This window comes from Ammospiza caudacuta, chromosome 7, assembly GCF_027887145.1.
Source record: "Ammospiza caudacuta isolate bAmmCau1 chromosome 7, bAmmCau1.pri, whole genome shotgun sequence".
NCBI classification, from domain to species: Eukaryota; Metazoa; Chordata; class Aves; order Passeriformes; family Passerellidae; genus Ammospiza; species Ammospiza caudacuta.
In genome coordinates this window covers 14,210,187-14,234,455 of record NC_080599.1, presented here as the reverse complement: position 1 = coordinate 14,234,455, position 24,269 = coordinate 14,210,187, and positions in this window count along the sequence as shown.

The window sequence follows — 24,269 nt, the reverse complement described above, 5'->3', positions numbered from 1 at the left end:
CGCACACAATCCCAGTGTTGTACAGCTTCCTTCTTCACCTTTCCGATGCTGCCGCTCTCTCCGGCTCCCGGAGCCGAAGAAGCGGCTTCTTCGCGCAAAGACGATTGTACCGCTCACAGTGCTCTCTTAGCGCCGCTTCTGCCGAAAGAAGCCCGGGAGCGGCGCTTAGCTCCGGAGAGCATCGTACCTTCGCCTTTAGCGTCTTTTGTGGTCTACATCCTAGCAGAAAGCTTTTCCACTCTGTCTGGCAAGGAAAACCTGCGCGAGCACAGAAAACATCTCCCATCGTGTTCTGGACGTTGCACGGAGGTCGGCCAAGTGTTTGGCATAAAGAAAAGAAAATCTGTCCAAAACAGCTTCTTATCGAATATTCATGTGATTGGAAAAGTCAGGAAAGTGGTAATGTACTGTTTTCTATCAGTTGGCGAGCTGCGCACACAATCCCAGTGTTGTACAGCTTCCTTCTTCACCTTTCCGATGCTGCCGCTCTCTCCGGCTCCCGGAGCCGAAGAAGCGGCTTCTTCGCGCAAAGACGATTGTACCGCTCACAGTGCTCTCTTAGCGCCGCTTCTGCCGAAAGAAGCCCGGGAGCGGCGCTTAGCTCCGGGGAGCATCGTACCTTCGCCTTTAGCGTCTTTTGTGGTCTACATCCTAGCAGAAAGCTTTTCCACTCTGTCTGGCAAGGAAAACCTGCGCGAGCACAGAAAACATCTCCCATCGTGTTCTGGACGTTGCACGGAGATCTGCCAAGTGTTTGCCATAAAGAAAAGAAAATCTGTCCAAAACAGCTTCTTATCGAATATTCATGTGATTGGAAAAGTCAGGAAAGTGGTACTGTACTGTTTTCTATCAGTTGGCAAGCTGCGCACACAATCCCAGTGTTGTACAGCTTCCTTCTTCACCTTTCCGATGCTGCCGCTCTCTCCGGCTCCCGGAGCCGAAGAAGCGGCTTCTTCGCGCAAAGACGATTGTACCGCTCACAGTGCTCTCTTAGCGCGGCTTCTGCCGAAAGAAGCCCGGGAGCGGCGCTTAGCTCCGGAGAGCATCGTACCTTCAGTCTTTAGCGTCTTTTGTGGTCTACATCCTAGCAGAAGGCTTTTCCACTCTGTCTGGCAAGGAAAACCTGCGCGAGCACAGAAAACATCTCCCATCGTGTTCTGCACGTTGCACGGAGGTCTGCCAAGTGTTTGGCATAAAGAAAAGAAAATCTGTCCAAAACAGCTTCTTATCGAATATTCATGTGATTGGAAAAGTCAGGAAAGTGGTAATGTACTGTTTTCTATCAGTTGGCAAGCTGCGCACACAATCCCAGTGTTGTACGGCTTCCTCCTTCACCTTTCCGATGCTGCCGCTCTCTCCGGCTTCCGGAGCCGAAGAAGCGGCTTCTTCGCGCAAAGACGATTGTACCGCTCACAGTGCTCTCTTAGCGCCGCTTCTGCCGAAAGAAGCCCGGGAGCAGCGCTTAGCTCCGGAGAGCATCGTACCTTCAGTCTTTAGCGTCTTTTGTGGTCTACATGCTAGCAGAAAGCTTTTCCACTCTGTCTGGCAAGGAAAACCTGCGCGACCACAGAAAACATCTCCCATCGTGTTCTGGACGTTGCACGGAGGTCTGCCAAGTGTTTGGCATAAAGAAAAGAAAATCTGTCCAAAACAGCTTCTTATCGAATATTCATGTGATTGGAAAAGTCAGGAAAGTGGTAATGTACTGTTTTCTATCAGTTGGCAAGCTGCGCACACAATCCCAGTGTTGTACGGCTTCCTTCTTCACCTTTCCGATGCTGCCGCTCTCTCCGGCTGGCGGACGCGAAGAAGCGGCTTCTTCGCGCAAAGACGATTGTACCGCTCACAGTGCTCTCTTAGCGCCGCTTCTGCCGAAAGAAGCCCGGGAGCGGCGCTTAGCTCCGGAGAGCATCGTACCTTCAGTCTTTAGCGTCTTTTGTGGTCTACATGCTAGCAGAAAGCTTTTCCACTCTGTCTGGCAAGGAAAACCTGCGCGAGCACAGAAAACATCTCCCATCGTGTTCTGGACGTTGCACGGAGGTCTGCCAAGTGTTTGGCATAAAGAAAAGAAAATCTGTCCAAAACAGCTTCTTATCGAATATTCATGTGATTGGAAAAGTCAGGAAAGTGGTAATGTACTGTTTTCTATCAGTTGGCAAGCTGCGCACACAATCCCAGTGTTGTACGGCTTCCTTCTTCACCTTTCCGATGCTGCCGCTCTCTCCGGCTCCCGGAGCCGAAGAAGCGGCTTCTTCGCGCAAAGACGATTGTACCGCTCACAGTGCTCTCTTAGCGCGGCTTCTGCCGAAAGAAGCCCGGGAGCGGCGCTTAGCTCCGGAGAGCATCGTACCTTCAGTCTTTAGCGTCTTTTGTGGTCTACATCCTAGCAGAAGGCTTTTCCACTCTGTCTGGCAAGGAAAACCTGCGCGAGCACAGAAAACATCTCCCATCGTGTTCTGCACGTTGCACGGAGGTCTGCCAAGTGTTTGCCATAAAGAAAAGAAAATCTGTCCAAAACAGCTTCTTATCGAATATTCATGTGATTGGAAAAGTCAGGAATGTGGTAATGTACTGTTTTCTATCAGTTGGCGAGCTGCGCACACAATCCCAGTGTTGTACAGCTTCCTTCTTCACCTTTCCGATGCTGCCGCTCTCTCCGGCTCCCGGAGCCGAAGAAGCGGCTTCTTCGCGCAAAGACGATTGTACCGCTCACAGTGCTCTCTTAGCGCGGCTTCTGCCGAAAGAAGCCCGGGAGCGGCGCTTAGCTCCGGAGAGCATCGTACCTTCGCCTTTAGCGTCTTTTGTGGTCTACATCCTAGCAGAAAGCTTTTCCACTCTGTCTGGCAAGGAAAACCTGCGCGAGCACAGAAAACATCTCCCATCGTGTTCTGCACGTTGCACGGAGGTCGGCCAAGTGTTTGGCATAAAGAAAAGAAAATCTGTCCAAAACAGCTTCTTATCGAATATTCATGTGATTGGAAAAGTCAGGAAAGTGGTAATGTACTGTTTTCTATCAGTTGGCAAGCTGCGCACACAATCCCAGTGTTGTACAGCTTCCTTCTTCACCTTTCCGATGCTGCCGCTCTCTCCGGCTCCCGGAGCCGAAGAAGCGGCTTCTTCGCGCAAAGACGATTGTACCGCTCACAGTGCTCTCTTAGCGCGGCTTCTGCCGAAAGAAGCCCGGGAGCGGCGCTTAGCTCCGGGGAGCATCGTACCTTCGCCTTTAGCGTCTTTTGTGGTCTACATCCTAGCAGAAAGCTTTTCCACTCTGTCTGGCAAGGAAAACCTGCGCGAGCACAGAAAACATCTCCCATCGTGTTCTGCACGTTGCACGGAGGTCTGCCAAGTGTTTGCCATAAAGAAAAGAAAATCTGTCCAAAACAGCTTCTTATCGAATATTCATGTGATTGGAAAAGTCAGGAAAGTGGTACTGTACTGTTTTCTATCAGTTGGCAAGCTGCGCACACAATCCCAGGGTTGTACAGCTTCCTTCTTCACCTTTCCGATGCTGCCGCTCTCTCCGGCTCCCGGAGCCGAAGAAGCGGCTTCTTCGCGCAAAGACGATTGTACCGCTCACAGTGCTCTCTTAGCGCCGCTTCTGCCGAAAGAAGCCCGGGAGCGGCGCTTAGCTCCGGAGAGCATCGTACCTTCGCCTTTAGCGTCTTTTGTGGTCTACATCCTAGCAGAATGCTTTTCCACTCTGTCTGGCAAGGAAAACCTGCGCGAGCACAGAAAACATCTCCCATCGTGTTCTGCACGTTGCACGGAGATCTGCCAAGTGTTTGCCATAAAGAAAAGAAAATCTGTCCAAAACAGCTTCTTATCGAATATTCATGTGATTGGAAAAGTCAGGAAAGTGGTACTGTACTGTTTTCTATCAGTTGGCAAGCTGCGCACACAATCCCAGTGTTGTACAGCTTCCTTCTTCACCTTTCCGATGCTGCCGCTCTCTCCGGCTCCCGGAGCCGAAGAAGCGGCTTCTTCGCGCAAAGACGATTGTACCGCTCACAGTGCTCTCTTAGCGCCGCTTCTGCCGAAAGAAGCCCGGGAGCGGCGCTTAGCTCTGGAGAGCATCGTACCTTCAGTCTTTAGCGTCTTTTGTGGTCCACATCCTAGCAGAAGGCTTTTCCACTCTGTCTGGCAAGGAAAACCTGCGCGAGCACAGAAAACATCTCCCATCGTGTTCTGCACGTTGCACGGAGGTCGGCCAAGTGTTTGGCATAAAGAAAAGAAAATCTGTCCAAAACAGCTTCTTATCGAATATTCATGTGATTGGAAAAGTCAGGAAAGTGGTAAGGTACTGTTTTCTATCAGTTGGCAAGCTGCGCACACAATCCCAGTGTTGTACAGCTTCCTTCTTCACCTTTCCGATGCTGCCGCTCTCTCCGGCTCCCGGAGCCGAAGAAGCGGCTTCTTCGCGCACAGACGATTGTACCGTTCACAGTGCTCTCTTAGCGCCGCTTCTGCCGAAAGAAGCCCGGGAGCGGCTCTTAGCTCCGGAGAGCATCGTACCTTCGTCTTTAGCGTCTTTTGTGGTCTACATGCTAGCAGAAAGCTTTTCCACTCTGTCTGGCAAGGAAAACCTGCGGGAGCACAGAAAGCATCTCCCATCGTGTTCTGGACGTTGCACGGAGGTCTGCCAAGTGTTTGGCATAAAGAAAAGAAAAGTGGTCCAAAACAGCTTCTTATCGAATATTCATGTGATTGGAAAAGTCAGGAAAGTGGTAAGGTACTGTTTTCTATCAGTTGGCAAGCTGCGCACACAATCCCAGTGTTGTACAGCTTCCTTCTTCACCTTTCCGATGCTGCCGCTCTCTCCGGCTCCCGGAGCCGAAGAAGCGGCTTCTTCGCGCAAAGACGATTCTACCGCTCACAGTGCTCTCTTAGCGCGGCTTCTGCCGAAAGAAGCCCGGGAGCGGCGCTTAGCTCCGGAGAGCATCGTACCTTCGCCTTTAGCGTCTTTTGTGGTCTACATCCTAGCAGAAGGCTTTTCCACTCTGTCTGGCAAGGAAAACCTGCGCGAGCACAGAAAACATCTCCCATCGTGTTCTGGACGTTGCACGGAGGTCTGCCAAGTGTTTGGCATAAAGAAAAGAAAATCTGTCCAAAACAGCTTCTTATCGAATATTCATGTGATTGGAAAAGTCAGGAAAGTGGTAATGTACTGTTTTCTATCAGTTGGCAAGCTGCGCACACAATCCCAGTGTTGTACAGCTTCCTTCTTCACCTTTCCGATGCTGCCGCTCTCTCCGGCTCCCGGAGCCGAAGAAGCGGCTTCTTCGCGCAAAGACGATTGTACCGCTCACAGTGCTCTCTTAGCGCGGCTTCTGCCGAAAGAAGCCCGGGAGCGGCGCTTAGCTCCGGAGAGCATCGTACCTTCGCCTTTAGCGTCTTTTGTGGTCTACATCCTAGCAGAAAGCTTTTCCACTCTGTCTGGCAAGGAAAACCTGCGCGAGCACAGAAAACATCTCCCATCGTGTTCTGGACGTTGCACGGAGGTCGGCCAAGTGTTTGGCATAAAGAAAAGAAAATCTGTCCAAAACAGCTTCTTATCGAATATTCATGTGATTGGAAAAGTCAGGAAAGTGGTAATGTACTGTTTTCTATCAGTTGGCGAGCTGCGCACACAATCCCAGTGTTGTACAGCTTCCTTCTTCACCTTTCCGATGCTGCCGCTCTCTCCGGCTCCCGGAGCCGAAGAAGCGGCTTCTTCGCGCAAAGACGATTGTACCGCTCACAGTGCTCTCTTAGCGCCGCTTCTGCCGAAAGAAGCCCGGGAGCGGCGCTTAGCTCCGGGGAGCATCGTACGTTCGCCTTTAGCGTCTTTTGTGGTCTACATCCTAGCAGAAAGCTTTTCCACTCTGTCTGGCAAGGAAAACCTGCGCGAGCACAGAAAACATCTCCCATCGTGTTCTGGACGTTGCACGGAGATCTGCCAAGTGTTTGCCATAAAGAAAAGAAAATCTGTCCAAAACAGCTTCTTATCGAATATTCATGTGATTGGAAAAGTCAGGAAAGTGGTACTGTACTGTTTTCTATCAGTTGGCAAGCTGCGCACACAATCCCAGTGTTGTACAGCTTCCTTCTTCACCTTTCCGATGCTGCCGCTCTCTCCGGCTCCCGGAGCCGAAGAAGCGGCTTCTTCGCGCAAAGACGATTCTACCGCTCACAGTGCTCTCTTAGCGCGGCTTCTGCCGAAAGAAGCCCGGGAGCGGCGCTTAGCTCCGGAGAGCATCGTACCTTCGCCTTTAGCGTCTTTTGTGGTCTACATCCTAGCAGAAGGCTTTTCCACTCTGTCTGGCAAGGAAAACCTGCGCGAGCACAGAAAACATCTCCCATCGTGTTCTGGACGTTGCACGGAGGTCTGCCAAGTGTTTGGCATAAAGAAAAGAAAATCTGTCCAAAACAGCTTCTTATCGAATATTCATGTGATTGGAAAAGTCAGGAAAGTGGTAATGTACTGTTTTCTATCAGTTGGCAAGCTGCGCACACAATCCCAGTGTTGTACAGCTTCCTTCTTCACCTTTCCGATGCTGCCGCTCTCTCCGGCTCCCGGAGCCAAAGAAGCGGCTTCTTCGCGCAAAGACGATTGTACCGCTCACAGTGCTCTCTTAGCGCGGCTTCTGCCGAAAGAAGCCCGGGAGCGGCGCTTAGCTCCGGAGAGCATCGTACCTTCGCCTTTAGCGTCTTTTGTGGTCTACATCCTAGCAGAAAGCTTTTCCACTCTGTCTGGCAAGGAAAACCTGCGCGAGCACAGAAAACATCTCCCATCGTGTTCTGGACGTTGCACGGAGGTCGGCCAAGTGTTTGGCATAAAGAAAAGAAAATCTGTCCAAAACAGCTTCTTATCGAATATTCATGTGATTGGAAAAGTCAGGAAAGTGGTAATGTACTGTTTTCTATCAGTTGGCGAGCTGCGCACACAATCCCAGTGTTGTACAGCTTCCTTCTTCACCTTTCCGATGCTGCCGCTCTCTCCGGCTCCCGGAGCCGAAGAAGCGGCTTCTTCGCGCAAAGACGATTGTACCGCTCACAGTGCTCTCTTAGCGCGGCTTCTGCCGAAAGAAGCCCGGGAGCGGCGCTTAGCTCCGGGGAGCATCGTACGTTCGCCTTTAGCGTCTTTTGTGGTCTACATCCTAGCAGAAAGCTTTTCCACTCTGTCTGGCAAGGAAAACCTGCGCGAGCACAGAAAACATCTCCCATCGTGTTCTGGACGTTGCACGGAGATCTGCCAAGTGTTTGCCATAAAGAAAAGAAAATCTGTCCAAAACAGCTTCTTATCGAATATTCATGTGATTGGAAAAGTCAGGAAAGTGGTACTGTACTGTTTTCTATCAGTTGGCAAGCTGCGCACACAATCCCAGTGTTGTACAGCTTCCTTCTTCACCTTTCCGATGCTGCCGCTCTCTCCGGCTCCCGGAGCCGAAGAAGCGGCTTCTTCGCGCAAAGACGATTCTACCGCTCACAGTGCTCTCTTAGCGCGGCTTCTGCCGAAAGAAGCCCGGGAGCGGCGCTTAGCTCCGGAGAGCATCGTACCTTCAGTCTTTAGCGTCTTTTGTGGTCTACATCCTAGCAGAAGGCTTTTCCACTCTGTCTGGCAAGGAAAACCTGCGCGAGCACAGAAAACATCTCCCATCGTGTTCTGCACGTTGCACGGAGGTCTGCCAAGTGTTTGGCATAAAGAAAAGAAAATCTGTCCAAAACAGCTTCTTATCGAATATTCATGTGATTGGAAAAGTCAGGAAAGTGGTAATGTACTGTTTTCTATCAGTTGGCAAGCTGCGCACACAATCCCAGTGTTGTACAGCTTCCTCCTTCACCTTTCCGATGCTGCCGCTCTCTCCGGCTTCCGGAGCCGAAGAAGCGGCTTCTTCGCGCAAAGACGATTGTACCGCTCACAGTGCTCTCTTAGCGCCGCTTCTGCCGAAAGAAGCCCGGGAGCGGCGCTTAGCTCCGGAGAGCATCGTACCTTCAGTCTTTAGCGTCTTTTGTGGTCTACATGCTAGCAGAAAGCTTTTCCACTCTGTCTGGCAAGGAAAACCTGCGCGACCACAGAAAACATCTCCCATCGTGTTCTGGACGTTGCACGGAGGTCTGCCAAGTGTTTGGCATAAAGAAAAGAAAATCTGTCCAAAACAGCTTCTTATCGAATATTCATGTGATTGGAAAAGTCAGGAAAGTGGTAATGTACTGTTTTCTATCAGTTGGCAAGCTGCGCACACAATCCCAGTGTTGTACGGCTTCCTTCTTCACCTTTCCGATGCTGCCGCTCTCTCCGGCTGGCGGACGCGAAGAAGCGGCTTCTTCGCGCAAAGACGATTGTACCGCTCACAGTGCTCTCTTAGCGCCGCTTCTGCCGAAAGAAGCCCGGGAGCGGCGCTTAGCTCCGGAGAGCATCGTACCTTCAGTCTTTAGCGTCTTTTGTGGTCTACATGCTAGCAGAAAGCTTTTCCACTCTGTCTGGCAAGGAAAACCTGCGCGAGCACAGAAAACATCTCCCATCGTGTTCTGGACGTTGCACGGAGGTCTGCCAAGTGTTTGGCATAAAGAAAAGAAAATCTGTCCAAAACAGCTTCTTATCGAATATTCATGTGATTGGAAAAGTCAGGAAAGTGGTAATGTACTGTTTTCTATCAGTTGGCAAGCTGCGCACACAATCCCAGTGTTGTACAGCTTCCTTCTTCACCTTTCCGATGCTGCCGCTCTCTCCAGCTCCCAGAGCCGAAGAAGCGGCTTCTTCGCGCAAAGACGATTGTACGGCTCACAGTGCTCTCTTAGCGCGGCTTCTGCCGAAAGAAGCCCGGGAGCGGCGCTTAGCTCCGGAGAGCATCGTACCTTCAGTCTTTAGCGTCTTTTGTGGTCTACATCCTAGCAGAAGGCTTTTCCACTCTGTCTGGCAAGGAAAACCTGCGCGACCACAGAAAACATCTCCCATCGTGTTCTGCACGTTGCACGGAGGTCTGCCAAGTGTTTGCCATAAAGAAAAGAAAATCTGTCCAAAACAGCTTCTTATCGAATATTCATGTGATTGGAAAAGTCAGGAATGTGGTAATGTACTGTTTTCTATCAGTTGGCAAGCTGCGCACACAATCCCAGTGTTGTACAGCTTCCTTCTTCACCTTTCCGATGCTGCCGCTCTCTCCGGCTCCCGGAGCCGAAGAAGCGGCTTCTTCGCGCAAAGACGATTGTACCGCTCACAGTGCTCTCTTAGCGCCGCTTCTGCCGAAAGAAGCCCGGGAGCGGCGCTTAGCTCTGGGGAGCATCGTACCTTCGCCTTTAGCGTCTTTTGTGGTCTACATCCTAGCAGAAAGCTTTTCCACTCTGTCTGGCAAGGAAAACCTGCGCGACCACAGAAAACATCTCCCATCGTGTTCTGGACGTTGCACGGAGATCTGCCAAGTGTTTGCCATAAAGAAAAGAAAATCTGTCCAAAACAGCTTCTTATCGAATATTCATGTGATTGGAAAAGTCAGGAAAGTGGTACTGTACTGTTTTCTATCAGTTGGCAAGCTGCGCACACAATCCCAGTGTTGTACAGCTTCCTTCTTCACCTTTCCGATGCTGCCGCTCTCTCCGGCTCCCGGAGCCGAAGAAGCGGCTTCTTCGCGCAAAGACGATTGTACCGCTCACAGTGCTCTCTTAGCGCGGCTTCTGCCGAAAGAAGCCCGGGAGCGGCGCTTAGCTCCGGAGAGCATCGTACCTTCAGTCTTTAGCGTCTTTTGTGGTCTACATCCTAGCAGAAGGCTTTTCCACTCTGTCTGGCAAGGAAAACCTGCGCGACCACAGAAAACATCTCCCATCGTGTTCTGGACGTTGCACGGAGGTCTGCCAAGTGTTTGCCATAAAGAAAAGAAAATCTGTCCAAAACAGCTTCTTATCGAATATTCATGTGATTGGAAAAGTCAGGAAAGTGGTAATGTACTGTTTTCTATCAGTTGGCAAGCTGCGCACACAATCCCAGTGTTGTACGGCTTCCTTCTTCACCTTTCCGATGCTGCCGCTCTCTCCGGCTCCCGGAGCCGAAGAAGCGGCTTCTTCGCGCAAAGACGATTGTACCGCTCACAGTGCTCTCTTAGCGCGGCTTCTGCCGAAAGAAGCCCGGGAGCGGCGCTTAGCTCCGGAGAGCATCGTACGTGCGTCTTTAGCGTCTTTTGTGGTCTACATCCTAGCAGAAAGCTTTTCCACTCTGTCTGGCAAGGAAAACCTGCGCGAGCACAGAAAACATCTCCCATCGTGTTCTGCACGTTGCACGGAGGTCTGCCAAGTGTTTGCCATAAAGAAAAGAAAATCTGTCCAAAACAGCTTCTTATCGAATATTCATGTGATTGGAAAAGTCAGGAAAGTGGTAAGGTACTGTTTTCTATCAGTTGGCAAGCTGCGCACACAATCCCAGTGTTGTACAGCTTCCTTCTTCACCTTTCCGATGCTGCCGCTCTCTCCGGCTCCCGGAGCCGAAGAAGCGGCTTCTTCGCGCAAAGACGATTCTACCGCTCACAGTGCTCTCTTAGCGCGGCTTCTGCCGAAAGAAGCCCGGGAGCGGCGCTTAGCTCCGGGGAGCATCGTACCTTCGCCTTTAGCGTCTTTTGTGGTCTACATCCTAGCAGAAAGCTTTTCCACTCTGTCTGGCAAGGAAAACCTGCGCGAGCACAGAAAACGTCTCCCATCGTGTTCTGCACGTTGCACGGAGGTCTGCCAAGTGTTTGCCATAAAGAAAAGAAAATCTGTCCAAAACAGCTTCTTATCGAATATTCATGTGATTGGAAAAGTCAGGAAAGTGGTACTGTACTGTTTTCTATCAGTTGGCAAGCTGCGCACACAATCCCAGGGTTGTACAGCTTCCTTCTTCACCTTTCCGATGCTGCCGCTCTCTCCGGCTCCCGGAGCCGAAGAAGCGGCTTCTTCGCGCAAAGACGATTCTACCGCTCACAGTGCTCTCTTAGCGCCGCTTCTGCCGAAAGAAGCCCGGGAGCGGCGCTTAGCTCCGGAGAGCATCGTACCTTCGCCTTTAGCGTCTTTTGTGGTCTACATCCTAGCAGAAGGCTTTTCCACTCTGTCTGGCAAGGAAAACCTGCGCGAGCACAGAAAACATCTCCCATCGTGTTCTGGACGTTGCACGGAGGTCTGCCAAGTGTTTGGCATAAAGAAAAGAAAATCTGTCCAAAACAGCTTCTTATCGAATATTCATGTGATTGGAAAAGTCAGGAAAGTGGTAATGTACTGTTTTCTATCAGTTGGCAAGCTGCGCACACAATCCCAGTGTTGTACAGCTTCCTTCTTCACCTTTCCGATGCTGCCGCTCTCTCCGGCTCCCGGAGCCGAAGAAGCGGCTTCTTCGCGCAAAGACGATTGTACCGCTCACAGTGCTCTCTTAGCGCCGCTTCTGCCGAAAGAAGCCCGGGAGCGGCGCTTAGCTCCGGAGAGCATCGTACCTTCGCCTTTAGCGTCTTTTGTGGTCTACATCCTAGCAGAAAGCTTTTCCACTCTGTCTGGCAAGGAAAACCTGCGCGAGCACAGAAAACATCTCCCATCGTGTTCTGGACGTTGCACGGAGGTCGGCCAAGTGTTTGGCATAAAGAAAAGAAAATCTGTCCAAAACAGCTTCTTATCGAATATTCATGTGATTGGAAAAGTCAGGAAAGTGGTAATGTACTGTTTTCTATCAGTTGGCAAGCTGCGCACACAATCCCAGTGTTGTACAGCTTCCTTCTTCACCTTTCCGATGCTGCCGCTCTCTCCGGCTCCCGGAGCCGAAGAAGCGGCTTCTTCGCGCAAAGACGATTGTACCGCTCACAGTGCTCTCTTAGCGCCGCTTCTGCCGAAAGAAGCCCGGGAGCGGCGCTTAGCTCCGGGGAGCATCGTACCTTCGCCTTTAGCGTCTTTTGTGGTCTACATCCTAGCAGAAAGCTTTTCCACTCTGTCTGGCAAGGAAAACCTGCGCGAGCACAGAAAACATCTCCCATCGTGTTCTGGACGTTGCACGGAGATCTGCCAAGTGTTTGCCATAAAGAAAAGAAAATCTGTCCAAAACAGCTTCTTATCGAATATTCATGTGATTGGAAAAGTCAGGAAAGTGGTACTGTACTGTTTTCTATCAGTTGGCAAGCTGCGCACACAATCCCAGTGTTGTACAGCTTCCTTCTTCACCTTTCCGATGCTGCCGCTCTCTCCGGCTCCCGGAGCCGAAGAAGCGGCTTCTTCGCGCAAAGACGATTGTACCGCTCACAGTGCTCTCTTAGCGCGGCTTCTGCCGAAAGAAGCCCGGGAGCGGCGCTTAGCTCCGGAGAGCATCGTACCTTCAGTCTTTAGCGTCTTTTGTGGTCTACATCCTAGCAGAAGGCTTTTCCACTCTGTCTGGCAAGGAAAACCTGCGCGAGCACAGAAAACATCTCCCATCGTGTTCTGCACGTTGCACGGAGGTCTGCCAAGTGTTTGGCATAAAGAAAAGAAAATCTGTCCAAAACAGCTTCTTATCGAATATTCATGTGATTGGAAAAGTCAGGAAAGTGGTAATGTACTGTTTTCTATCAGTTGGCAAGCTGCGCACACAATCCCAGTGTTGTACGGCTTCCTCCTTCACCTTTCCGATGCTGCCGCTCTCTCCGGCTTCCGGAGCCGAAGAAGCGGCTTCTTCGCGCAAAGACGATTGTACCGCTCACAGTGCTCTCTTAGCGCCGCTTCTGCCGAAAGAAGCCCGGGAGCGGCGCTTAGCTCCGGAGAGCATCGTACCTTCAGTCTTTAGTGTCTTTTGTGGTCTACATGCTAGCAGAAAGCTTTTCCACTCTGTCTGGCAAGGAAAACCTGCGCGACCACAGAAAACATCTCCCATCGTGTTCTGGACGTTGCACGGAGGTCTGCCAAGTGTTTGGCATAAAGAAAAGAAAATCTGTCCAAAACAGCTTCTTATCGAATATTCATGTGATTGGAAAAGTCAGGAAAGTGGTAATGTACTGTTTTCTATCAGTTGGCAAGCTGCGCACACAATCCCAGTGTTGTACGGCTTCCTTCTTCACCTTTCCGATGCTGCCGCTCTCTCCGGCTGGCGGACGCGAAGAAGCGGCTTCTTCGCGCAAAGACGATTGTACCGCTCACAGTGCTCTCTTAGCGCCGCTTCTGCCGAAAGAAGCCCGGGAGCGGCGCTTAGCTCCGGAGAGCATCGTACCTTCAGTCTTTAGCGTCTTTTGTGGTCTACATGCTAGCAGAAAGCTTTTCCACTCTGTCTGGCAAGGAAAACCTGCGCGAGCACAGAAAACATCTCCCATCGTGTTCTGGACGTTGCACGGAGGTCTGCCAAGTGTTTGGCATAAAGAAAAGAAAATCTGTCCAAAACAGCTTCTTATCGAATATTCATGTGATTGGAAAAGTCAGGAAAGTGGTAATGTACTGTTTTCTATCAGTTGGCAAGCTGCGCACACAATCCCAGTGTTGTACGGCTTCCTTCTTCACCTTTCCGATGCTGCCGCTCTCTCCAGCTCCCGGAGCCGAAGAAGCGGCTTCTTCGCGCAAAGACGATTGTACCGCTCACAGTGCTCTCTTAGCGCGGCTTCTGCCGAAAGAAGCCCGGGAGCGGCGCTTAGCTCCGGAGAGCATCGTACCTTCAGTCTTTAGCGTCTTTTGTGGTCTACATCCTAGCAGAAGGCTTTTCCACTCTGTCTGGCAAGGAAAACCTGCGCGAGCACAGAAAACATCTCCCATCGTGTTCTGCACGTTGCACGGAGGTCTGCCAAGTGTTTGCCATAAAGAAAAGAAAATCTGTCCAAAACAGCTTCTTATCGAATATTCATGTGATTGGAAAAGTCAGGAATGTGGTAATGTACTGTTTTCTATCAGTTGGCGAGCTGCGCACACAATCCCAGTATTGTACAGCTTCCTTCTTCACCTTTCCGATGCTGCCGCTCTCTCCGGCTCCCGGAGCCGAAGAAGCGGCTTCTTCGCGCAAAGACGATTGTACCGCTCACAGTGCTCTCTTAGCGCGGCTTCTGCCGAAAGAAGCCCGGGAGCGGCGCTTAGCTCCGGAGAGCATCGTACCTTCGCCTTTAGCGTCTTTTGTGGTCTACATCCTAGCAGAAAGCTTTTCCACTCTGTCTGGCAAGGAAAACCTGCGCGAGCACAGAAAACATCTCCCATCGTGTTCTGCACGTTGCACGGAGGTCGGCCAAGTGTTTGGCATAAAGAAAAGAAAATCTGTCCAAAACAGCTTCTTATCGAATATTCATGTGATTGGAAAAGTCAGGAAAGTGGTAATGTACTGTTTTCTATCAGTTGGCAAGCTGCGCACACAATCCCAGTGTTGTACAGCTTCCTTCTTCACCTTTCCGATGCTGCCGCTCTCTCCGGCTCCCGGAGCCGAAGAAGCGGCTTCTTCGCGCAAAGACGATTGTACCGCTCACAGTGCTCTCTTAGCGCGGCTTCTGCCGAAAGAAGCCCGGGAGCGGCGCTTAGCTCCGGGGAGCATCGTACCTTCGCCTTTAGCGTCTTTTGTGGTCTACATCCTAGCAGAAAGCTTTTCCACTCTGTCTGGCAAGGAAAACCTGCGCGAGCACAGAAAACATCTCCCATCGTGTTCTGGACGTTGCACGGAGGTCTGCCAAGTGTTTGGCATAAAGAAAAGAAAATCTGTCCAAAACAGCTTCTTATCGAATATTCATGTGATTGGAAAAGTCAGGAAAGTGGTACTGTACTGTTTTCTATCAGTTGGCAAGCTGCGCACACAATCCCAGGGTTGTACAGCTTCCTTCTTCACCTTTCCGATGCTGCCGCTCTCTCCGGCTCCCGGAGCCGAAGAAGCGGCTTCTTCGCGCAAAGACGATTGTACCGCTCACAGTGCTCTCTTAGCGCCGCTTCTGCCGAAAGAAGCCCGGGAGCGGCGCTTAGCTCCGGAGAGCATCGTACCTTCGCCTTTAGCGTCTTTTGTGGTCTACATCCTAGCAGAATGCTTTTCCACTCTGTCTGGCAAGGAAAACCTGCGCGAGCACAGAAAACATCTCCCATCGTGTTCTGGACGTTGCACGGAGATCTGCCAAGTGTTTGCCATAAAGAAAAGAAAATCTGTCCAAAACAGCTTCTTATCGAATATTCATGTGATTGGAAAAGTCAGGAAAGTGGTACTGTACTGTTTTCTATCAGTTGGCAAGCTGCGCACACAATCCCAGTGTTGTACAGCTTCCTTCTTCACCTTTCCGATGCTGCCGCTCTCTCCGGCTCCCGGAGCCGAAGAAGCGGCTTCTTCGCGCAAAGACGATTGTACCGCTCACAGTGCTCTCTTAGCGCCGCTTCTGCCGAAAGAAGCCCGGGAGCGGCGCTTAGCTCTGGAGAGCATCGTACCTTCAGTCTTTAGCGTCTTTTGTGGTCCACATCCTAGCAGAAGGCTTTTCCACTCTGTCTGGCAAGGAAAACCTGCGCGAGCACAGAAAACATCTCCCATCGTGTTCTGCACGTTGCACGGAGGTCGGCCAAGTGTTTGGCATAAAGAAAAGAAAATCTGTCCAAAACAGCTTCTTATCGAATATTCATGTGATTGGAAAAGTCAGGAAAGTGGTAAGGTACTGTTTTCTATCAGTTGGCAAGCTGCGCACACAATCCCAGTGTTGTACAGCTTCCTTCTTCACCTTTCCGATGCTGCCGCTCTCTCCGGCTCCCGGAGCCGAAGAAGCGGCTTCTTCGCGCACAGACGATTGTACCGTTCACAGTGCTCTCTTAGCGCCGCTTCTGCCGAAAGAAGCCCGGGAGCGGCTCTTAGCTCCGGAGAGCATCGTACCTTCGTCTTTAGCGTCTTTTGTGGTCTACATGCTAGCAGAAAGCTTTTCCACTCTGTCTGGCAAGGAAAACCTGCGGGAGCACAGAAAGCATCTCCCATCGTGTTCTGGACGTTGCACGGAGGTCTGCCAAGTGTTTGGCATAAAGAAAAGAAAAGTGGTCCAAAACAGCTTCTTATCGAATATTCATGTGATTGGAAAAGTCAGGAAAGTGGTAAGGTACTGTTTTCTATCAGTTGGCAAGCTGCGCACACAATCCCAGTGTTGTACAGCTTCCTTCTTCACCTTTCCGATGCTGCCGCTCTCTCCGGCTCCCGGAGCCGAAGAAGCGGCTTCTTCGCGCAAAGACGATTCTACCGCTCACAGTGCTCTCTTAGCGCGGCTTCTGCCGAAAGAAGCCCGGGAGCGGCGCTTAGCTCCGGAGAGCATCGTACCTTCGCCTTTAGCGTCTTTTGTGGTCTACATCCTAGCAGAAGGCTTTTCCACTCTGTCTGGCAAGGAAAACCTGCGCGAGCACAGAAAACATCTCCCATCGTGTTCTGGACGTTGCACGGAGGTCTGCCAAGTGTTTGGCATAAAGAAAAGAAAATCTGTCCAAAACAGCTTCTTATCGAATATTCATGTGATTGGAAAAGTCAGGAAAGTGGTAATGTACTGTTTTCTATCAGTTGGCAAGCTGCGCACACAATCCCAGTGTTGTACAGCTTCCTTCTTCACCTTTCCGATGCTGCCGCTCTCTCCGGCTCCCGGAGCCGAAGAAGCGGCTTCTTCGCGCAAAGACGATTGTACCGCTCACAGTGCTCTCTTAGCGCGGCTTCTGCCGAAAGAAGCCCGGGAGCGGCGCTTAGCTCCGGAGAGCATCGTACCTTCGCCTTTAGCGTCTTTTGTGGTCTACATCCTAGCAGAAAGCTTTTCCACTCTGTCTGGCAAGGAAAACCTGCGCGAGCACAGAAAACATCTCCCATCGTGTTCTGGACGTTGCACGGAGGTCGGCCAAGTGTTTGGCATAAAGAAAAGAAAATCTGTCCAAAACAGCTTCTTATCGAATATTCATGTGATTGGAAAAGTCAGGAAAGTGGTAATGTACTGTTTTCTATCAGTTGGCGAGCTGCGCACACAATCCCAGTGTTGTACAGCTTCCTTCTTCACCTTTCCGATGCTGCCGCTCTCTCCGGCTCCCGGAGCCGAAGAAGCGGCTTCTTCGCGCAAAGACGATTGTACCGCTCACAGTGCTCTCTTAGCGCCGCTTCTGCCGAAAGAAGCCCGGGAGCGGCGCTTAGCTCCGGGGAGCATCGTACCTTCGCCTTTAGCGTCTTTTGTGGTCTACATCCTAGCAGAAAGCTTTTCCACTCTGTCTGGCAAGGAAAACCTGCGCGAGCACAGAAAACATCTCCCATCGTGTTCTGGACGTTGCACGGAGATCTGCCAAGTGTTTGCCATAAAGAAAAGAAAATCTGTCCAAAACAGCTTCTTATCGAATATTCATGTGATTGGAAAAGTCAGGAAAGTGGTACTGTACTGTTTTCTATCAGTTGGCAAGCTGCGCACACAATCCCAGTGTTGTACAGCTTCCTTCTTCACCTTTCCGATGCTGCCGCTCTCTCCGGCTCCCGGAGCCGAAGAAGCGGCTTCTTCGCGCAAAGACGATTCTACCGCTCACAGTGCTCTCTTAGCGCGGCTTCTGCCGAAAGAAGCCCGGGAGCGGCGCTTAGCTCCGGAGAGCATCGTACCTTCAGTCTTTAGCGTCTTTTGTGGTCTACATCCTAGCAGAAGGCTTTTCCACTCTGTCTGGCAAGGAAAACCTGCGCGAGCACAGAAAACATCTCCCATCGTGTTCTGCACGTTGCACGGAGGTCTGCCAAGTGTTTGGCATAAAGAAAAGAAAATCTGTCCAAAACAGCTTCTTATCGAATATTCATGTGATTGGAAAAGTCAGGAAAGTGGTAATGTACTGTTTTCTATCAGTTGGCAAGCTGCGCACACAATCCCAGTGTTGTACAGCTTCCTCCTTCACCTTTCCGATGCTGCCGCTCTCTCCGGCTCCCGGAGCCGAAGAAGCGGCTTCTTCGCGCAAAGACGATTGTACCGCTCACAGTGCTCTCTTAGCGCCGCTTCTGCCGAAAGAAGCCCGGGAGCGGCGCTTAGCTCCGGAGAGCATCGTACCTTCAGTCTTTAGCGTCTTTTGTGGTCTACATGCTAGCAGAAAGCTTTTCCACTCTGTCTGGCAAGGAAAACCTGCGCGACCACAGAAAACATCTCCCATCGTTTTCTGGACGTTGCACGGAGGTCTGCCAAGTGTTTGGCATAAAGAAAAGAAAATCTGTCCAAAACAGCTTCTTATCGAATATTCATGTGATTGGAAAAGTCAGGAAAGTGGTAATGTACTGTTTTCTATCAGTTGGCAAGCTGCGCACACAATCCCAGTGTTGTACGGCTTCCTTCTTCACCTTTCCGATGCTGCCGCTCTCTCCGGCTGGCGGACGCGAAGAAGCGGCTTCTTCGCGCAAAGACGATTGTACCGCTCACAGTGCTCTCTTAGCGCCGCTTCTGCCGAAAGAAGCCCGGGAGCGGCGCTTAGCTCCGGAGAGCATCGTACCTTCAGTCTTTAGCGTCTTTTGTGGTCTACATGCTAGCAGAAAGCTTTTCCACTCTGTCTGGCAAGGAAAACCTGCGCGAGCACAGAAAACATCTCCCATCGTGTTCTGGACGTTGCACGGAGGTCTGCCAAGTGTTTGGCATAAAGAAAAGAAAATCTGTCCAAAACAGCTTCTTATCGAATATTCATGTGATTGGAAAAGTCAGGAAAGTGGTAATGTACTGTTTTCTATCAGTTGGCAAGCTGCGCACACAATCCCAGTGTTGTACGGCTTCCTTCTTCACCTTTCCGATGCTGCCGCTCTCTCCAGCTCCCAGAGCCGAAGAAGCGGCTTCTTCGCGCAAAGACGATTGTACCGCTCACAGTGCTCTCTTAGCGCGGCTTCTGCCGAAAGAAGCCCGGGAGCGGCGCTTAGCTCCGGAGAGCATCGTACCTTCAGTCTTTAGCGTCTTTTGTGGTCTACATCCTAGCAGAAGGCTTTTCCACTCTGTCTGGCAAGGAAAACCTGCGCGACCACAGAAAACATCTCCCATCGTGTTCTGCACGTTGCACGGAGGTCTGCCAAGTGTTTGCCATAAAGAAAAGAAAATCTGTCCAAAACAGCTTCTTATCGAATATTCATGTGATTGGAAAAGTCAGGAATGTGGTAATGTACTGTTTTCTATCAGTTGGCAAGCTGCGCACACAATCCCAGTGTTGTACAGCTTCCTTCTTCACCTTTCCGATGCTGCCGCTCTCTCCGGCTCCCGGAGCCGAAGAAGCGGCTTCTTCGCGCAAAGACGATTGTACCGCTCACAGTGCTCTCTTAGCGCCGCTTCTGCCGAAAGAAGCCCGGGAGCGGCGCTTAGCTCCGGAGAGCATCGTACCTTCGCCTTTAGCGTCTTTTGTGGTCTACATCCTAGCAGAAAGCTTTTCCACTCTGTCTGGCAAGGAAAACCTGCGCGAGCACAGAAAACATCTCCCATCGTGTTCTGGACGTTGCACGGAGGTCGGCCAAGTGTTTGGCATAAAGAAAAGAAAATCTGTCCAAAACAGCTTCTTATCGAATATTCATGTGATTGGAAAAGTCAGGAAAGTGGTAATGTACTGTTTTCTATCAGTTGGCAAGCTGCGCACACAATCCCAGTGTTGTACAGCTTCCTTCTTCACCTTTCCGATGCTGCCGCTCTCTCCGGCTCCCGGAGCCGAAGAAGCGGCTTCTTCGCGCAAAGACGATTGTACCGCTCACAGTGCTCTCTTAGCGCGGCTTCTGCCGAAAGAAGCCCGGGAGCGGCGCTTAGCTCCGGGGAGCATCGTACCTTCGCCTTTAGCGTCTTTTGTGGTCTACATCCTAGCAGAAAGCTTTTCCACTCTGTCTGGCAAGGAAAACCTGCGCGACCACAGAAAACATCTCCCATCGTGTTCTGCACGTTGCACGGAGGTCTGCCAAGTGTTTGCCATAAAGAAAAGAAAATCTGTCCAAAACAGCTTCTTATCGAATATTCATGTGATTGGAAAAGTCAGGAAAGTGGTAATGTACTGTTTTCTATCAGTTGGCAAGCTGCGCACACAATCCCAGGGTTGTACAGCTTCCTTCTTCACCTTTCCGATGCTGCCGCTCTCTCCGGCTCCCGGAGCCGAAGAAGCGGCTTCTTCGCGCAAAGACGATTGTACCGCTCACAGTGCTCTCTTAGCGCGGCTTCTGCCGAAAGAAGCCCGGGAGCGGCGCTTAGCTCCGGAGAGCATCGTAACTGCGTCTTTAGCGTCTTTTGTGGTCTACATCCTAGCAGAAGGCTTTTCCACTCTGTCTGGCAAGGAAAACCTGCGCGAGCACAGAAAACATCTCCCATCGTGTTCTGCACGTTGCACGGAGGTCTGCCAAGTGTTTGCCATAAAGAAAAGAAAATCTGTCCAAAACAGCTTCTTATCGAATATTCATGTGATTGGAAAAGTCAGGAAAGTGGTAAGGTACTGTTTTCTATCAGTTGGCAAGCTGCGCACACAATCCCAGTGTTGTACGGCTTCCTTCTTCACCTTTCCGATGCTGCCGCTCTCTCCGGCTCCCGGAGCCGAAGAAGCGGCTTCTTCGCGCAAAGACGATTGTACCGCTCACAGTGCTCTCTTAGCGCCGCTTCTGCCGAAAGAAGCCCGGGAGCGGCGCTTAGCTCCGGAGAGCATCGTACCTTCAGTCTTTAGCGTCTTTTGTGGTCTACATCCTAGCAGAAGGCTTTTCCACTCTGTCTGGCAAGGAAAACCTGCGCGAGCACAGAAAACATCTCCCATCGTGTTCTGGACGTTGCACGGAGGTCGGCCAAGTGTTTGGCATAAAGAAAAGAAAATCTGTCCAAAACAGCTTCTTATCGAATATTCATGTGATTGGAAAAGTCAGGAAAGTGGTAAGGTACTGTTTTCTATCAGTTGGCAAGCTGCGCACACAATCCCAGTGTTGTACAGCTTCCTTCTTCACCTTTCCGATGCTGCCGCTCTCTCCGGCTCCCGGAGCCGAAGAAGCGGCTTCTTCGCGCAAAGACGATTCTACCGCTCACAGTGCTCTCTTAGCGCGGCTTCTGCCGAAAGAAGCCCGGGAGCGGCGCTTAGCTCCGGAGAGCATCGTACCTTCGTCTTTAGCGTCTTTTGTGGTCTACATCCTAGCAGAAAGCTTTTCCACTCTGTCTGGCAAGGAAAACCTGCGCGAGCACAGAAAACATCTCCCATCGTGTTCTGCACGTTGCACGGAGGTCTGCCAAGTGTTTGCCATAAAGAAAAGAAAATCTGTCCAAAACAGCTTCTTATCGAATATTCATGTGATTGGAAAAGTCAGGAAAGTGGTAAGGTACTGTTTTCTATCAGTTGGCAAGCTGCGCACACAATCCCAGTGTTGTACGGCTTCCTTCTTCACCTTTCCGATGCTGCCGCTCTCTCCGGCTCCCGGAGCCGAAGAAGCGGCTTCTTCGCGCAAAGACGATTGTACCGCTCACAGTGCTCTCTTAGCGCGGCTTCTGCCGAAAGAAGCCCGGGAGCGGCGCTTAGCTCCGGAGAGCATCGTACCTTCGCCTTTAGCGTCTTTTGTGGTCTACATCCTAGCAGAAAGCTTTTCCACTCTGTCTGGCAAGGAAAACCTGCGCGAGCACAGAAAACATCTCCCATCGTGTTCTGCACGTTGCACGGAGGTCTGCCAAGTGTTTGCCATAAAGAAAAGAAAATCTGTCCAAAACAGCTTCTTATCGAATATTCATGTGATTGGAAAAGTCAGGAAAGTGGTAAGGTACTGTTTTCTATCAGTTGGCAAGCTGCGCACACAATCCCAGTGTTGTACGGCTTCCTTCTTCACCTTTCCGATGCTGCCGCTCTCTCCGGCTCCCGGAGCCGAAGAAGCGGCTTCTTCGCGCAAAGACGATTGTACCGCTCACAGTGCTCTCTTAGCGCGGCTGCTGCCGAAAGAAGCCCGGGAGCGGCGCTTAGCTCCGGGGAGCATCGTACGTTCGCCTTTAGCGTCTTTTGTGGTCTACATCCTAGCAGAAAGCTTTTCCACTCTGTCTGGCAAGGAAAACCTGCGCGAGCACAGAAAACATCTCCCATCGTGTTCTGGACGTTGCACGGAGATCTGCCAAGTGTTTGCCATAAAGAAAAGAAAATCTGTCCAAAACAGCTTCTTATCGAATATTCATGTGATTGGAAAAGTCAGGAAAGTGGTACTGTACTGTTTTCTATCAGTTGGCAAGCTGCGCACACAATCCCAGTGTTGTACAGCTTCCTTCTTCACCTTTCCGATGCTGCCGCTCTCTCCGGCTCCCGGAGCCGAAGAAGCGGCTTCTTCGCGCAAAGACGATTCTACCGCTCACAGTGCTCTCTTAGCGCGGCTTCTGCCGAAAGAAGCCCGGGAGCGGCGCTTAGCTCCGGAGAGCATCGTACCTTCAGTCTTTAGCGTCTTTTGTGGTCTACATCCTAGCAGAAGGCTTTTCCACTCTGTCTGGCAAGGAAAACCTGCGCGAGCACAGAAAACATCTCCCATCGTGTTCTGCACGTTGCACGGAGGTCTGCCAAGTGTTTGGCATAAAGAAAAGAAAATCTGTCCAAAACAGCTTCTTATCGAATATTCATGTGATTGGAAAAGTCAGGAAAGTGGTAATGTACTGTTTTCTATCAGTTGGCAAGCTGCGCACACAATCCCAGTGTTGTACAGCTTCCTCCTTCACCTTTCCGATGCTGCCGCTCTCTCCGGCTCCCGGAGCCGAAGAAGCGGCTTCTTCGCGCAAAGACGATTGTACCGCTCACAGTGCTCTCTTAGCGCCGCTTCTGCCGAAAGAAGCCCGGGAGCGGCGCTTAGCTCCGGAGAGCATCGTACCTTCAGTCTTTAGCGTCTTTTGTGGTCTACATGCTAGCAGAAAGCTTTTCCACTCTGTCTGGCAAGGAAAACCTGCGCGACCACAGAAAACATCTCCCATCGTGTTCTGGACGTTGCACGGAGGTCTGCCAAGTGTTTGGCATAAAGAAAAGAAAATCTGTCCAAAACAGCTTCTTATCGAATATTCATGTGATTGGAAAAGTCAGGAAAGTGGTAATGTACTGTTTTCTATCAGTTGGCAAGCTGCGCACACAATCCCAGTGTTGTACGGCTTCCTTCTTCACCTTTCCGATGCTGCCGCTCTCTCCGGCTGGCGGACGCGAAGAAGCGGCTTCTTCGCGCAAAGACGATTGTACCGCTCACAGTGCTCTCTTAGCGCCGCTTCTGCCGAAAGAAGCCCGGGAGCGGCGCTTAGCTCCGGAGAGCATCGTACCTTCAGTCTTTAGCGTCTTTTGTGGTCTACATGCTAGCAGAAAGCTTTTCCACTCTGTCTGGCAAGGAAAACCTGCGCGAGCACAGAAAACATCTCCCATCGTGTTCTGGACGTTGCACGGAGGTCTGCCAAGTGTTTGGCATAAAGAAAAGAAAATCTGTCCAAAACAGCTTCTTATCGAATATTCATGTGATTGGAAAAGTCAGGAAAGTGGTAATGTACTGTTTTCTATCAGTTGGCAAGCTGCGCACACAATCCCAGTGTTGTACGGCTTCCTTCTTCACCTTTCCGATGCTGCCGCTCTCTCCAGCTCCCAGAGCCGAAGAAGCGGCTTCTTCGCGCAAAGACGATTGTACCGCTCACAGTGCTCTCTTAGCGCGGCTTCTGCCGAAAGAAGCCCGGGAGCGGCGCTTAGCTCCGGAGAGCATCGTACCTTCAGTCTTTAGCGTCTTTTGTGGTCTACATCCTAGCAGAAGGCTTTTCCACTCTGTCTGGCAAGGAAAACCTGCGCGACCACAGAAAACATCTCCCATCGTGTTCTGCACGTTGCACGGAGGTCTGCCAAGTGTTTGCCATAAAGAAAAGAAAATCTGTCCAAAACAGCTTCTTATCGAATATTCATGTGATTGGAAAAGTCAGGAATGTGGTAATGTACTGTTTTCTATCAGTTGGCAAGCTGCGCACACAATCCCAGTGTTGTACAGCTTCCTTCTTCACCTTTCCGATGCTGCCGCTCTCTCCGGCTCCCGGAGCCGAAGAAGCGGCTTCTTCGCGCAAAGACGATTGTACCGCTCACAGTGCTCTCTTAGCGCCGCTTCTGCCGAAAGAAGCCCGGGAGCGGCGCTTAGCTCCGGAGAGCATCGTACCTTCGCCTTTAGCGTCTTTTGTGGTCTACATCCTAGCAGAAAGCTTTTCCACTCTGTCTGGCAAGGAAAACCTGCGCGAGCACAGAAAACATCTCCCATCGTGTTCTGGACGTTGCACGGAGGTCGGCCAAGTGTTTGGCATAAAGAAAAGAAAATCTGTCCAAAACAGCTTCTTATCGAATATTCATGTGATTGGAAAAGTCAGGAAAGTGGTAATGTACTGTTTTCTATCAGTTGGCAAGCTGCGCACACAATCCCAGTGTTGTACAGCTTCCTTCTTCACCTTTCCGATGCTGCC